The following is a 16624-nucleotide window of genomic DNA, read 5'->3' on the forward strand; positions in this document are numbered from 1 at the left end:
GTGTATAGATTTGCAGCTTCACTTGTGCAAACTTTCTCTTTGGAACATCTCTCTCTCTACTATCCTATCCTACTCCTTTTTTTAGATAGAAAACAGAATTACAATCATTTGCTATAGCTTTAAGCATTGTCTGACAGCTCAAAACAGTCATCTTAAGAGACATAACAGCACTTCATCAACAGCACCTTGCCGTCTACTTGTTCATCTAAGCAGAAATGTCAAGCTCTGCGAAACCCACTAAAGCCTTGTTGCACATGTCTAACAGTCCACCTGGTATTTAATAACATTTTGCAACTCCTGTCTTCACATTTACTTTAGTCTTTTCTGTGTTTGCTTTCTGTCATTCACTCTAAACTGAGTTTTATTACATGGCAAGTAAATATGTTGACCGTGTGTCCATCCCAACATCTTTCACATCAAACTTGAGGCCAACTCCATCATTCTTTGGGAGCACAGTCCCAAGACCTCTCACATGAAAAATGGAGTGATTCACGTCCACTCCAGAGGGCAGGATGTACTGCTGCATATAATTATACTAGAGGCCCGGTGCACAAAAATTTGTGCACTGGGGGGGAGGGGGTCCCCCAGCCCGGCCTGTGCCCTCTCACAGTCTTGGACCCCTCGGGAGATAACGACCTGCTGGCTTAGGCCTGCTCCCGGGTGGCAGAGGGCAGGCCCAATCCCTAGGTGCAGCCCCTGGTCAGGCTCAGAGCAGAGCCGATTGGGGAGTTGAGGCGCCGCCCCAACATGCACAGAGCAGGGCAGATCGGGAGGTTGTGATGCCACCCTCAGTCACGCTCAGGGTAGGGCCGACTGGGGGGTTGGGGCACCGCCCCCGTCACACTCAAGACAGGGTCGATGGAGAGGTTGCGGCGCCACCCCCTGTCACGCACAGAGCAGGGCCAATCAGGGGGTTGGGGCGCTGCCCCCTGTCACTCACAGAGCAGGGCCAATCAGGGGGTTGGGGCGCCGCCCCCTGTCATGAACAGAGCAGGGCAGATAAGGAGGTTGGGGCCCCGCCCCCTGTCACACACAGAGCCGCAGAGCGATCAGGGGGTTTGGGCGCTGCCCCCTGTCACGCTGATCCTGGTGCCGGGAGCCTCGCTGCTCTGCTGATCCCGGTGCTGGGAGGCATATTACCCTTTTACTATATAGAATAGAGGCCTGGTGCATGGGTAGGGGCTGGCTGGTTTGCCCTGAAGGGTGTCCTGGATCAGGGTGGGGGTCCCCACTGGGGTGCCTGGCCAGTCTGGGTGAGGGGCTGAGGGCTGTTTTCCGGCTGGCAAGTGACTGAAGCTCCCAACCTCTCCTTGTTTTCTTTTTTTTTTTTATTCTGGGCCAGCTTTAGCTCTGAGGCCTCACTGCTGAAAACATCGATATAATGTTGCGGTCCAGCTGGCTTTCAGTCCGGCTGGTTTCTGGGGTTTTGTTTAGCTTCTTATTTGCAACATAGAACATAGTTGCTTAGAGTTGCAGCTGAGAGGCCAGCAAGTTAGGCGGGGAACGTTGGAGTCCGCAGTCCCTGGAGCAAGCAAGCCTCATGTTCGCTTCCAGCTGCCTGGCTGCCGGCCGCCATCTTGGCTGACAGTTAATTTGCATAAGGATATGCTGATTAGCCAATGGGAAGGGTAGCGGTCGTACGCTAATTACCATGTTTCTCTTTTATTAGTGTAGATGCAGTGAAAACTATCTGACTCATTTGAAAAAAAGGCTATAAAAGTTAGGTCTCTCCCAACTGCAAAGAATCAGAAGGCATCTGATTCAAACTGACATAAACATAAAGTAATGATTCTGGATTCATTCACGAAACCCTAAAATGCTAGAATAAGGAGACACCCTCAACAACTCAAAATGTACAACAAATTAAAGGAAGTCAAATGTTCACAAATAGTAATAATGGTATAAAACTCATTTGTCTCAAGATATGGCTCCAGGTCTGAAAGGGAAAGGATATAGAAAGAGTCTGGACACATTACTATGCCACTGAGTCATGAATGGCTTCTCAGAAAGACCTAGCCTGTAAATCTGCATCAGGGAAGAAAGCTTCCTTCCCATGGTACATTTCTGGGGCCCCCACTGGCCCACTCCTATGTTAAATGGACCCTGGGTCTCACTCTTGTTGGTGATTCCTACAAAGCAGACTGGACACACCTGGTAATTAGTAATTAGGAACCAGAGAAGAACCAGTGACCCCCAAATGTCCATGTAGTTACTAATTCTGTCCTTCCTCAGAAATACAGGTATCGCTCAGTGAAGAATTTGATGAGCTGGCAACTTGGTCCCTGTAGGGAGCAGTTCTAGGGTCAAGCCTAGGGCTGACCTGTGGCAGGGCCACAAACAAGTCCCAGCCTGGAGGGCAGAGCTCTCCTAGCATAATTAAGCCTGACCTTGTAGCCCTCCCTAATTCCTTCCTAAATAGCTAATGGGCTGTGGGAGGTGCAGCAAGTGTTGCCAAAACAAGAACATTTGTATACCTGTTAATCTACCCTTGTTTTAATCAGACTATAAAATAAAGTATTGGCTTGCAGGCTGGATCTTTCTGTGCTCTCATCCAGGCATGGGAGATCCGCTGAGCCCCAGCTGTGTTCTCTTTGTCTTCTTTAATCCTTCACTGCCCCTCTTCAGGTTCACTCTTGGCCATGCTGGCGTGGCACACGTAGTGCCCAACGTGGGGCCTGAGTACAGGGGAACTACAATTGCAAGGTGAAAGGATGCTCCAGTGAAACACATGCAGAAAGCAAAAGGTAAGGTAAGGAGCGCAGTTTAGTAATAGCAGGTCCCAGCATTAAAATGCCCAACGTCAGCCTAGAGCATGAATTGCCCCACCAAAGGCAAACAAGCAAGCTCAACATGCCCTTTTGAGCAATATCATGTATTAGTGGCTGCAAAATTAAAGAATCAGGGGACCCACTTACTTTTTAAGCTGTTTGACAAAACTAACATTTGACTTTTCATATAGTTTATCTTTCTCAACAATATTAATTCTCTTGAAAGTAATGGTCACATAAATTCCACTTTCAACAAGTATCTCATTTGGAGAATGTGCAGAGAACAGGTGACAGGTCAAAAGGTGTGTATATCCACTTAACTCCTACTCTACACTAGGGCACTGTGTTAGTAGCTAAAGATACATTGATAAAGATTATTCATGGTCCCTCTCTTATGAGGAGGCTAGCTTTAGTGGAGGGTGGAAGTGAGGAGATCAAACAATTACCATAGAATTGGATAAAATACTAAGCCACAATATGATAAGGTCTCAAAAGGAGAGGTATATGTAGTGGTGTGCTGATAAAAGTTTAACAACCAGCTCTATGGGGAAGAGGGAAGTTTGATTTATAGCTTCTGCTAATTCCCATGGTGCAAACACCCACACCATGGCGGATTTCATATACCAACATAACATCAAGTGACTTGCAAAATTCCTGAAAATTAACAATAAACTCTCAGAGACTGGTAAAAGCCAGCTGCAGAAAACCACTGATAAAACTCTAAAAGGAAAATGACCTAGACAAGGATATAGACTGATTGAGAGACAATAGACCCTCCCCAAAGTTCTAACACTAAGTTATGGATCCCAAACGTCCCATCTCTGGCACCATAAAAGCCTAATAGTAGACTGGATGCACCTGGTAATTAATAATAACTAGAGAAGAACCATTGCCTCCCAGATTGTCACTGTCAGGGGTAAAGTGATAGGACAAGGTCATTCTTTATCAACCCTGGTGTTACTCCCTTAAATCTGTTATGTTCTAGAAGAAGGAGTTTGGCCCCTCCTAGAAGAAATCACCACACTGACAAATCAGGTATTCTGTAGAAAGTGTGATTTATAGCTTCCCTGACATAGGAAATCCCTTCCTACTAAGAGCAAAAACCACCATCAACATTTTCGGTTGTTTTTTAAGGAAATTCTACATCCTTTACTAAGTTACCCAGCCCATTCCTGAGTCCTGCAGAAGCCAAGCAACTCCACTCAAGCAGAATGAGAAAGACTTAGCAAGGGTCTTCTAGGAAACACTATTCTTTCCAATTTTTGAATCCTTATCCCAAGTCCTCATTCAAATTCAGGGGAGTTCATTAACTAGGTTATGGAGTATTACACCTCCACTAAAAATCATGCATCATGTAATCCTATATAATAAAAGGCTAATATGCAAATAGACCGAACAGCTGAACAACTGATCACTATGTCGCTCATTGACCACCAGGGGGCAGAAGCTCAATGCAGGAGCTGCTCCCTAGTGTTCAGTGCGCTCCCACAGGGGGAGCACCACTCAGCCAGAAGCCAGGATCACAATTGGCGAAAACAGCAGCAGTGGCAGGAACCTCTCCCACCTCTACAGCAGCGCTAAGGATGTCTGACTGACAGCTTAGGCCCACTCCCTACAGAGAGCTGGAGATCCCCCAAGGGCTCCTGGACTGTGAGAGGGTGCAGGCCAGGCTGAGGGACCTTCCTCCAGTGCACAAATTTTGTGCACTGGGCCTCTAGTACATTTATAATTACCTATTCCTTAATTTAGTAAATGTCATCTCAAGAAACTGGAAATATCCCTGGCTGGTTTGGCTAAGTGGATAGAGCATTAGACTGAGGACTGGAGGGTTCCAGGTTTGATTCCAGTCAAGGGCACATGCTCAGGTTGCAGGCTCGATCCCCAGTAGGGAGAGTGCAGGAGGCAGCCAATCAATGATACTACTCTCTCATCATTGATGTTTCTTTCTCTCCCTCTCCCTTCCTCTCTAAAATCAATAAAAATTAAAATAAATAAAAAAGAAACTGGAAACTGGCACAACAGATTGCCAGATGCTATGCACATATTCTAGAGAAAACTATATTAAAGAGACATAGAAATCATTCAAAATGTGAGGGAGACAAGGGGTGGGGAGATGGCACATGAGAAGGGAAGAGAGAGTTCCAACAATTTCTAACCGAAAGGCCACAGATGAAGGCTACACTGCATTGAGGATCATAATGACATCTGAACAGGTGAGAATATATTTCAAGACTAGTTTACAAATTTATCCCACACCCTTCCCCACAAACCCAGTATAAAATTCAGCAGACTATAGACTGATATTTGCTAAGAAACCTTATACATAAGATTTTTAATTTAAAACTTGGTTAGAATTTATTCAGCTCCTAAGAACTTTGGCATAATATATTCTAACTAGAGGCCCGGTGCATGACATTTGTGCACTGGGGGGGGGGGGGGGGGGGGGGGCAGGGTCCCTTCAGCCCGGCCTGCACCCTTTAGCAGTCCTGGAGCTCTCAGGGGATGTCCAACTGATGGCTGATGGCCACCACAGCTACACTTGCCAGCCATCAGCCCCGGCTTGTGGCTGAGCAGCGCTCCCCCATGGGAGCATACTGACCACCAGGGGGAAGTTCATGTGTTGAGTGTCTGCCCCCTAGTGGTCAGTGCGCATCATAGTGACCGGTTGTTCCAAAGTTCGGTTGATTTGCATATTACCCTTTTATTATATTGGATTACTGTAAATAAAGACAATTTTCATTGGTCTGATAAATTTTCTTATCTAACTGTAGTGAAAAATTTCACTGAGGTTTAAAATACCCATGAATTTTCTACTAATCTTATTTCTTAATTCTTCTTACTGATATAATCAGCTAAGTAAGTGATATTGTAAAAGTTACACCTGTCACTTTATCTCAAAGCCACAAAGCAAGACAGAGAAGAGAGTGAAAGAACTAGAGCAGCGGTTCTCAACCTGTGGGTCACGACCCCTTTGGCGGTCGAACGACCCTTTCACAGGAGTCGCCTAAGACCATCCTGCATATCAGATATTTACATTATGATTCATAACAGTAGCAACATTACAGTTATGAAGTAGCAACGAAAATAATTTTATGGTTGGATCACAACATGAGGCACTGTATTTAAAGGGCCAGGAGGTTGAGAACCACTGAACTAGAGGGTAATGAAAACAAAGGTCAACCTCAATGAAAGGTCAAGACCAGGGTTAGCAAGCAGGATGGAAGAGTGGCTGTAAATGTTATTGCTCTCCATAACAATGAACTACAAAACTGAAAAGATGGCCTACAATTTCCAGGCAGACTGGGGAAATACATTTATTTGGTGAGATAGGTAATTATCTAACATCTTAACTGTATAGCATGAAGTCTGACTCTTATCGTAGGTAAACAAATACAAAAAAATATAAATAAGCCAGACTGACAACGATGAAATTACAGATTCATGAGCAAATAAATAAAGTGGTTACTGGCTTAACGTACTACACTTGGGGATAGTTTGTGTCTCAACAATAGATAACCAAAACAATGGCCAGTGAATCCCAGGACCCAAATCATCCTCCATTCATCAGTGGAGTGGGGAGGAGGGGAGAAAAACTCCCTGGTGTCCTTAGAATAAAATAAAAATTTGACCACAATATATAAAACTTACATTATCTGGCCACACTCTATCTCTTCCCTAATTTTATCTATTACAGGAGCTTCCCCTACAAAGAGAGATGCTTTTCTTGCTCTATTTTACAGAGGAGAAAACTGAGGCTGAGTGAGTTTAAGTTGCCCAGAGAGTTACACTGGGACCTAACTCCAAGCATACTGCCCCCGACCCAATTTCTCTGGGCCACGATCTGCAGTATAACAAAAAACAAGCCTCCTATCAAATCTGATCTTCACGATCATGACCTACTTACAGCCCACAGTTCACCACAAATCAAAGCCGTGTGGGCTATTTTTCAACGGAAACTAATTTAAAATAATTTATTTTTTGAAGAATTCTAATGAGAATTCACAGTTAAGGATAATTTAGATGAAAGCTGTTCTCCTGACCTAGTAAAGATAAAGAGACTGAGCATATGGTTTGGCATAAATGTGATTTTCTAGAATGCAATCTGGATAATCACTGAATTATTATAATCATTCTGGGGCTTGTTTTTATCTTTGTTGATTTGTTCCTATCCACCGGGACCACGGTTGTATAATAATAACATAACAAGTTTAGAGCACTCTGGTCTTCAGTTGCTTAGCAACCCACAGTTCTGAAGAAAATGGAGGATAAAGGGTCCATTGGCAAAATAATGCCAACCGCAATTCAACAGTTATTTAAAAGTTTTAAATTATTTAAAACTATTCTGTCTGAATAAAGTATGCAAATGAATACTTCACAGGATCAGTCATTATTTTTATTTCTATCATACCCTGAATTTGAAGTTGGAGCCTATCACTGAGTGAATGACACAAATGTACTAACTTGAACAAAATATGATGAGAGCAGTATTTAACTTGGCTATTTCAGAGTGTCATTTTTCCATAGCAAAACTCTTAATGTTGTTAGAAAAAAATAAGTGAAAAAAATGCATGTATATTACAAAGACAGTGCCCCTCTGGCCATGCCTGTCCAATAAATGTCAGCTGTCACTGTCATCATCATCATCACCATCACCAAAGAGGAATGGACAAACTAGTTGTGCAGAGAATTTAACAAGTAACATACATTCCACAAAGAGCACTTCCCATTCATTTCAGTGATTGTAAATGTAAAAGTCAGGTTACGTGCTCTTCATTTATTCAACAACTGGTCACTGAACAACTCCGGATGCCAGGCACTATACCAGGCTCAGAGCAAACACTCCTAGTAGACATGGCGACCAAGTATACAAATGTGCAATTATAAGTCATAACAAGAACTGAGGAGGAAGCAAGCAGAAGTCTGAGATCAGTATGGGGTGGTCAGTGGACTCTTTCGGGAGCTGATAGTTAATGGATGTATGAAGGATGCAGTGGCGCTGGCCATGGCCGAGCCAAGGAAAGAGAAGCTTCAGGGGAACTTCATGTGCAAAGGGCCTGTGGCAGAAAAGAGCCTATATGTTTGTGTTGTGAGTCTCTCCCCAGATGGGAGGGAGGTACATGGTAAGCTGGGGTAAGAGGGAGGTTGGAGAGGGAGATGGACCTGTGTCCTCACAAAATTAGTAAGTATGCCAAAAGTGCTGGAGCCTCCAGAAGTCACATTTTATCAGGAAAATACACCCACATTTTCCTTCCCCACAAAGTGGAGGACCTCTTGTGGGGAAGTTACTGTCTTGCCCATCATTCCCACCCCACCATCACCTTCCCCACGGTGCTGAGCCAGCTGTCATCAGCGGCACCACACCCCCACCTGGGTGCAGAGAGGGGAGGTCCTGGGATGCTGCCTCGGGAGTGGTCCATGAGAGACTTCCCTCTGGGCCAGCCTGGCCTGGCCTGGGCCAGGGGCAGGTAGAAATTCAAATAAACCAACACAGGCAAACCCCAGAGACATTCCTCTCTGGCGCCTCATCCTGACCCTCATTTGGCCCAACCTGTGTTTATTCAGGGACCAGCAGACCCTTCTAGCCACCTACCAAGAAACCTTGCTCAGGCCTGCCTCCTGCTGGCCCCCTCCCCCCTGAGCTTCAGACCCCACTCAGTCTGCACCTCAGCACCCACTCAGCCAGAGAACAAATCCCTCTATGGAGAGTGATGATTGTTGATGGCTTAATGCCATGTTCTCGCCTGACAGTCCAGTCACACCAACATATTAGGGAGGAGCATCCTTCATGGACTTTATCATCAACTCCCTTTGAATCACATTGAAATGTGTACAAACTACAAATTAAACCAATTTTTAAAAATAATTTAAAGGCACCGGGTCCAATTGTTTTCAATGCCACTCTGTCATGGGATAAAGTGTTTTTCCTTCCAGCTTTATTCTGTGCATCTTGCCCTAATTGTGAGTATAACACTGGTTCACATTAGCCTTTTTTTCTTTTCATTTAACATCGTAAGCACTAAGTTGTCTTTTAAAATGGCTTACAATGGTCTGGTAAAATTCTATCAGAACTAGACTTATTGTGGGGATCACTGCACAGTGTGTACAAATATTAAATCATTGTGTTGTGCATCTGAAACTAATATAATATTGTATTCTCATTATATCTCAATTTAAAAATCTATCATTGAATAATGCAATTCTTTAGACAGCCTCCTACTAATGTGATATTTAGATGCTTCCCAATTTTGGACTATTATAAATAATGTTATGATGACCATCTTTGTTTATAAAATTTTGTTCAAATTTCCACTACTTTCTATGGACAAACTCCTAAAAAGAGTATTAAAGAGTCAAAAATGTTAATGTTCTTCCTCCCGATTGTCTAATTGCTTTCCAGAAAAATATACCAGTTTTCACACCCAGCATCACTTTAAGTGTCCATATTTCACTTCATGGGGTATGTTTTTAATGGGATTTAAATTTATTTTACTGTCACAATATTTTAATATCAGTCACTGCCAAATTCAGTCATAAGGCTGATAGAATGATTTCACATAATACTTATGAATCTGGCACAGCTTTGGGCCATAATGATCTCCAGATGGATTCTCAGTCAACTTTATCGTTTCTTATGACAGTTTTCCAGTCCTGTTAATACGGCTGGTATATAAAATTGACCAGCAAGAGTTTGGTTAATTTTAGTTGTGATGTAAAATCCATGCCAACCCTCTACAGTGGTAAATTCACATCAGCAAACACATGGGCTGGGAACCTTTCATCTCTCATTAACACACGTAAACAGTGGTTGTCCTTAACAATTTCACCAGAATAGTACAATCTGGGTGTTGAGAGGACCTCCGATGTCAGGGTACACAGATGGGCCCTCCTGGAGAAGCCTGGTCCTGTCCATACAAGCGCAGCCGTGGGAAGTCGCCTTGAAACCCAAACTTCTCTCCAATGATTATGGATGTCCACACTGGCACTTAATCCCACCCACCCTGAAGCAACCATCAGATGGGCCCCTGGCATTCATGCAAAATTGAATTTTTGCGGCCTTGGCAGCATTGAACAGGCCACTGTCCTCCTGTTTAATTATGGAAATGTGTGGAGAGGAAGTTTCTCCAGCATCGACTTGAAAATGGAGATGCAGCAGAATGTGGGTTGTTGCCTCAGCCAGACACATCCTGCAGGGACCAGCCTGGGGCTTTTGGGATCCTATGTCTGTAGTTTGTGGCAGGTGCCACTAGATGGTAGACTCGGTTCTCCTTAAGATCTTGACCTTCCAGGCAGCAAGGGGAATCCTTAATGAAATATCATATTTCTAGGACTATGACCTTTAATAACACATGAGAGAATTTAATCTAAAAGGCTGGCTCCTAGGAGATATTAGATAGTGTGTGTCACCTGAGCACATATTTAAAATAGATTCAAGAATCTAGGTTCAGCAAATATACTTGTAGCCTGTGATGCCTCTAGTCCCACGAATCCTCCCTGCCTTGCCCCTTCCCTCCTGAGCCCTGGATTAAAGATACCCTTCCCCACCACCCACCTTGTTTCTACCAAAGCCACAGAACAGGTGACTTTGGCAGAGCCATGACTTTCCAACAGTAAAAAGATTAGAGCTATTTCTCCTGTTAAAAGTCCTTTAAATATGTGCAATGTTTAAAATATTTTAAAGCGTGCTTCTTCCCACAAGTTATCTTAGCCTTACAGTGTACTGATGGAAAAGAAGCAAGATGACAGTATTCATATCAACATATTAGAAGCACTGGAGATGCAACCTGGCAGAGTTCAGAACCAAAAAAAAAAAAAAGGTTGGACCCACTGAACTCAAATTGGATTTGGATGAAGAGGAAATGTCACCACCTACTAGTAGGAAAATCCCTTAGCACCTCCTGCATCCTAAAAGCATATACACGTACATGCATACTCTCTTTTTAAAAAAACACACATGTTTTTATTGATAGGGAAAGAGGGAGAGAGAGATAGAAATATCAATGATGAGAGGGAATCATTGATTGGCTGCCGCCTGCACGCCCCACACTGGGGATCAAGCCCGCAACCTGGGCATGTGCCCTGACCAGGAATCAAACTGTAATCTCTTGGTTCATAGGTCAATGCTCAACCACTGAGCCACATCAGCTGGGCCATGCATACTTCCTTTTAATTGGGGGAGTGGAGAGGGACACACCAAAGGCCCTCTTGCTCCAGGGAACAAATTTAAGAGCTCCTCCCATTGAAATGATCACAGTTTCAAAGGGACCTCAGAGAACCTGAAAGCAAATCTTCTATCACTAAGATGATGTTAAATAAGTCCCAGAAAGGTTAGATGACATGCCCAAGGTTCTATGGTGAGCAAATGACATAGTCTGTCCTCCTAATTCCCCATCTAGAACTTTTTCCAGCATACCATCCTGGCACCAAGACTTAAAGTTTGTTCTTTCATTCAGAGGCAGGATTCCTGAAGGCAACAGGCTTTGGCAAGTGTAATTGGAGTAATTATACGTGAAGGCTGTGGTTATTTCTCTTCTGTGGGTCATTGTAGTCTCAGAATGTTTACAAGTAATTCTTCCAAATGGTCAACCCCTATGTTAAAGTTTCTTTTCCACACTCAGATATCAAACAAGTAGTCAACCATGCAGCCAACTCACTCCAGTAATTTCCCCAAGGAAACATATACAAGACAAGAATGTGTCATGTTTATTAATCATTTGTCAAGTTCTATAGGAAATAATGCAAAGAGGGAATTACCAGTGAAAACCCAACTGATCTGACTCAGGCAACATAAGAAATACCTTGCCTTCTCTCTAGCAACAAAAACTAAAATTTGGAACACAATAAAGCAATGGATCCAGTCTCCAGTCTTGAGGGAGATCATTACTAGTCATGTAGGCCCTAGAAAATGCTTCATTTATACTCTAATATTGGTCTTATGACACATCTTAATTCACCAATTAGAGGCCAGAACTGCACTCAGCAATGAGAATAGTGAACCATAAATCACATATTCAGGATTTAGTCTGAAGACAACTGACCTTTCACTATAATGATTCTCATTTAAATTCAACACAAGGGGGACAGAGACAAAAACAAAAGTCATCTTCACTAATTTATTCCTCTGCAGAGAAAAATGAGGAAAAATAAACTGCTTGTCCAATTGCTTTTAGAGGGCCCAGTCTAAAAGAACCAGGAAAGGTACATCCTTAGATGCCTTGTAGGAAATACGTCAGCTGATTGTACAAATATTTGAGTCCATTTCCTACAGACTTTAAAGCAAAATGCACAGGGAAATTCATTTTCCTGTAAATCGGGAAAGTTCCTTCCTACAGAGACAAAAAGGTACTGTGAACAGAAAGGAGATGGCAGACAACTGGTCAGACTGTGCCTGCATGGCTGTGGCCTTCATAGCACCCACAAGAGATACACTCTATTAGGTCTAATTCAGAGACGAGGGAAATGAGGCTCAGAGATGTTAAGTAACTTACTCAAGGCCACAGAACCAAGATCCAAATCCCTGGGTCCAGTGAGTGACAGGACTGGATAAATGATGTAGAATTCCACAGACCAGAGAAATATGAGGACAGGATAGTAATCAAACCAGCAGTTTAGCTTTGATCATTACCGACCATCACCACCCACCCTGCACAGGTAAGTCTTACGTTTTCTTGAGCAGGCCAACATTAGTGGAAGAAACCAAATCAAGCTCTTCAATCAAGAAAGAAGAGGGGTCCTAGTCGGTTTGGCTCAGTGGATAGAGAGTTGACCTGCGGACTAAAGTGTCCCATGGTCGATTCTGATCAAGGGCACATGCCGGGTTGCAGGCTCAATCCCCAGTAGGGGGCATTCAGGAGGCAGCCAATCAATGATTCTCTCTCATCACTGATATTTCTATCTCTCTCTCCCTCTCCCTTCCTCTCTGAAATCAATAAAGATATTGGAAGGAAGGAAGGAAGGAAGGAAGGAAGGAAGGAAGGAAGGAAGTTAATATTCCAGAAGTGGGAAGGGAGTCTGATTTCTCATAGAAAGGAAAAAATAACACACCAATAGCTTGTGTGACCTACACAAGTAACCTGGGCCAGTGGTCTAGGCCATAGCTGCCCATCAGATCACCTGGTGGGGCGGGAGGGGGTGCCTTTGTTAACATGCTGTTCAGACATCACCCCCAGAGAGTCTGCTGTAATGGGTCTGGAGTAGGGTCCAGACATCTGCATTTTTCAAGCTCACAAGGAGCTCACCTAATATGTTGCCAGGGTGAGAACCACTAATGGAGGGGGATGGGATGTTTTCTGCCCTTTTCCTACAAAGCAAAGCATGTCTTGCAGAGGTCTACTTCACAGTCCTGGAGAATGGCAGGACCATTGCTCTTCTATAATCTGAGTAGCTTTGGACAAGACATTCATCCTCCTGGAGCCTGCTCTCCCATCTACCTAATAACAACAGGGCTAGGAGAACACACCTAATTCATCTGGGTTTGCTTAGTGTCAGGGCCTGGATGGAACCAGCATTGGGTAAAACCTTTACGGCTGAATTGAGCACTACATATTCACCCATTCAACAAACACTGATACTATCAACTATGGGCATGCCCTGTTCCAAGCACTTGGGTTATACCGTGAAAACACAAAGATTCCTGCCCTTGGGGAGCTTAAGTTCCAGCAAGAGGGGGACAGACTATAAACAAGCAACCCAATGAAAATCTCAATCATGCAGTAGGTAGAAGGTGACAAGCGTTATGGAAAAATAAGTAAAATAACAGGGTTCTTCCCACAGATGCATGTTTGTGTGTGTGCCTATTTGTACAGCTTGAAATTACTATTTTATTTCTTTTTTTCTTTTTTTTTTTTTATATATATTTTATTGATTTTTTACAGAGAGGAAGGGAGAGAGATAGAGAGTTAGAAACATCAACGAGAGAGAAACATCGATCAGCCGCCTCCTGCACATCTCCCACCGGGGATGTGCCCGCAACCCAGGTACATGCCCTTGACCGGAATCGAACCCGGGACCTTTCAGTCCGCAGGCCGACGCTCTATCCACTGAGCCAAAGCGGTTTCGGCTACTATTTTATTTCTGACTGCAAGTTTTACCACGTTTGTTAAGCCTTGTGATATGGCGAAGTTTCCTTTTATCAATGTCCATTTGTTAAGAATAGATGCATGACACTTGATTTTGCATCAGTCAAGTTTCATGTCTTGTTTTTTAACATCAATTTTAGAATTTTTTTTCCCCTCTAATTAGAATTCAGGGCCTGCTAAAGATGGGAGCCTGATAGCCACCCATATTTGGAGTTAGGACCCTCTTAATGGTAAGGTGTTACCCTTTAGAACCCTATGTTGTAATGTGCATTATTCTACCTTTTTAAGGTAAAATATTACCCCATTGGGTGTATGTATATGCCACATTTTGTTTATTCATTCATCCATCAATGGGCACTTCAGTTGTTTCTACCTTTTGGCTATTGTAAATACTGCTGCTATAAGTATGGGTATGCCAATATCTTGCCTTCATGTCTTTTGGGCTTATACTGAGAAGTGGAATTGCTGGGTCATATGATAATTTTGTTTAATTTTTTGAGAAATTGCCTTATTTTCCACAGCAGATACACCATTTTGCATTTCCCAACAGCAATGCACAAAGGTCCCAGGTTCTCTACATCCTCACAAATATTTGCTATTTTGTTGTTTGTTTTAATAATATTCATCCTAATGGAAATTCATTGGTTTTGATTTGCATTTCCCTAATGACTAGTGATTTTGAGTATCTTTTCATATGCTTATTGTCCATTCATATCTTCTTTAGAGAAATGTCTATTCAAGTCCTTTGCCCATTTTTGAATTGGGTTGTTTTTGTGTCACTGAGTTTTAGGAGTTCTTTATATATTCTGGATATCAATCTCTTATCTGATATATAATTTGCAGATATTTCTCCCATTCTAAGGTTACCTTTTCATTCTGTTGATACTTTCCTTTTATACAAAAGATTTTAATTTTGATGAAGTCCAATTATTTTTTCTTTGGTTGCCTATGCTTTGATGTCATACCCAAAATCATAGCTAAATCAAATATCATGAAGTTTTCTCCCTATGTTTTCTTCTAGGAGTTTTAAGTTTTAGCTCTTACATTTATGTCTTTGGTTCATTTTGAGTTAATTTTCCTGTATGGTGTGAGATAAGGATCCAACTTCATATTTTTTGACTGTGGATGTCCAGTTTTCCTAGCACCATTTTTGTTGAACCACTTTCCTTTTAAAACAGTTCCTGGAGAGACCAAGATGGCGGCGTAGGTAAACACCGGAGACCGCTGCCGCAAACAACCATTTCAAAAATACAACTAAAAGACTGAACGGACATCACCCAGAACCACAGGAAGGCTGGCTGAAGAGAGACTCTACAACTAGAAGGAAAGAGAACAGCAAATCGAGGCTCAGAGGCGGCGCAGTGTGGAAAATACAAAGGTACCGAGGTGCGCGCGCAAAGCAGGCTGGTGGCTGAGGGCGCGGTTGTCCTTTTCTGCCAGGAGTGAGTCTCAGACTCTGGGCTCCAGATCCGGGCGAGTCTCTAGGGACCCAGACTCAAACGGGAGAAGCGGGATTATCCGGCATCAGTTGGGACCTGAGGGCAGCTTTCTCTCCGAGGTTTGCAGTGGCTGCCGGGGTTCTGAGAAGCAGAGCCTCTGGGAACGGGACTGAGCGTGGCCATAACTGCTCCCTCCGCCCGCCCTGTTGATCCCGCCCCGCCCAAAACCTGCGCACAGCCATTTGCCGATTGCCTCAGGCAAAGGCTGGATTAGCGCCTCCCCAGAAGGCAGACGTTTTCCACACAGCTGATTTCCACAGCCAGCCGGCCTGGTGGTCAAACCCCTCTAGTGTTAACTACAACAATTAAGGCTTGGCTAGAACAAGACTGCGCACAGAGACCACAAGGGGGTGCACCAAGAAAGCATAAAAGATGCGGAGACAAAAAAACATGACAGAAATGGAGGATATGGAGCTAAGAATCGCAATTTTGAGGGCTTGCCATAAATTTGTGCAGAGCCTCACGAAAACTAATGAGACCCTCGATGCTACGATAAAGAAATTAGAAAGTAAGCATACACGGACTGAAATAAAGAATATTATACCCAATAGCAGACCAGAGGAGTACAATAATCAAACCAAAGATTCGACAAAAAACACCCAATTGGAAAAGCAAAATGAAAAAAGAATCCGAAAGTGTGAAGATAGTGTAAGGAGCCTCTGGGACAGCTTTAAGCGGTCTAATATCAGAGTCATTGGAGTGCCAGAAGATGAGAGACAGCAAGATATTGAAAACCTATTTCAAGAAATAATGGCAGAAAACTTCCCCCACCTGGTGAAAGAAATGGACTTACAGGTCCAAGAAGCGCAGAGAACCCCAAACAAAAGGAATCCAAAGAGGACCACACCAAGACACATCATCATTAAAATGCCAAGAGCAAAAGACAAAGAGAAAATCTTAAAAGCAGCAAGAGAAAGAGGCTCAATTACCTACAAGGGAATACCCATACGACTGTCAGCTGATTTCTCAACAGAAACTTTGCAGGCCAGAAGGGAATGGCAAGAAATATTCAAAGTGCTGAATACCAAGAACCTACAACCAAGATTACTTTATCCAGCAAAGCTATCATTCAGAATTGAAGGTCAGATAAAGAGCTTCACAGATAAGGAAAAGCTAAAGGAGTTCATCACCGCCAAACCAGTATTATATGAAATGCTGAAAGGTATCCTTTAAGAAGAGGAAGAAGAAGAAAAAGGTAAAGATACAAATTATGAACAACAAACATGCATCTATCAACAAATGAATCTAAGAATCAAGTGAATAAATAACCCGATGTACAGAA

General features: G+C 43.2%; 1 protein-coding gene across 1 annotated transcript in view; it reads right to left on the reverse strand.

Moving 5' to 3' along the window:
* Positions 1-16624, reverse strand: part of DNER (delta/notch like EGF repeat containing) — a 232127-nt gene that overhangs the window by 203200 nt on the left and 12303 nt on the right. The window lies entirely within an intron of this gene.

This window comes from Myotis yumanensis, unplaced genomic scaffold (assembly GCF_028538775.1).
Source record: "Myotis yumanensis isolate MYYU_CA2020_CCGP unplaced genomic scaffold, mMyoYum1.0.hap1 SCAF_8, whole genome shotgun sequence".
Classification (NCBI taxonomy): domain Eukaryota; kingdom Metazoa; phylum Chordata; class Mammalia; order Chiroptera; family Vespertilionidae; genus Myotis; species Myotis yumanensis.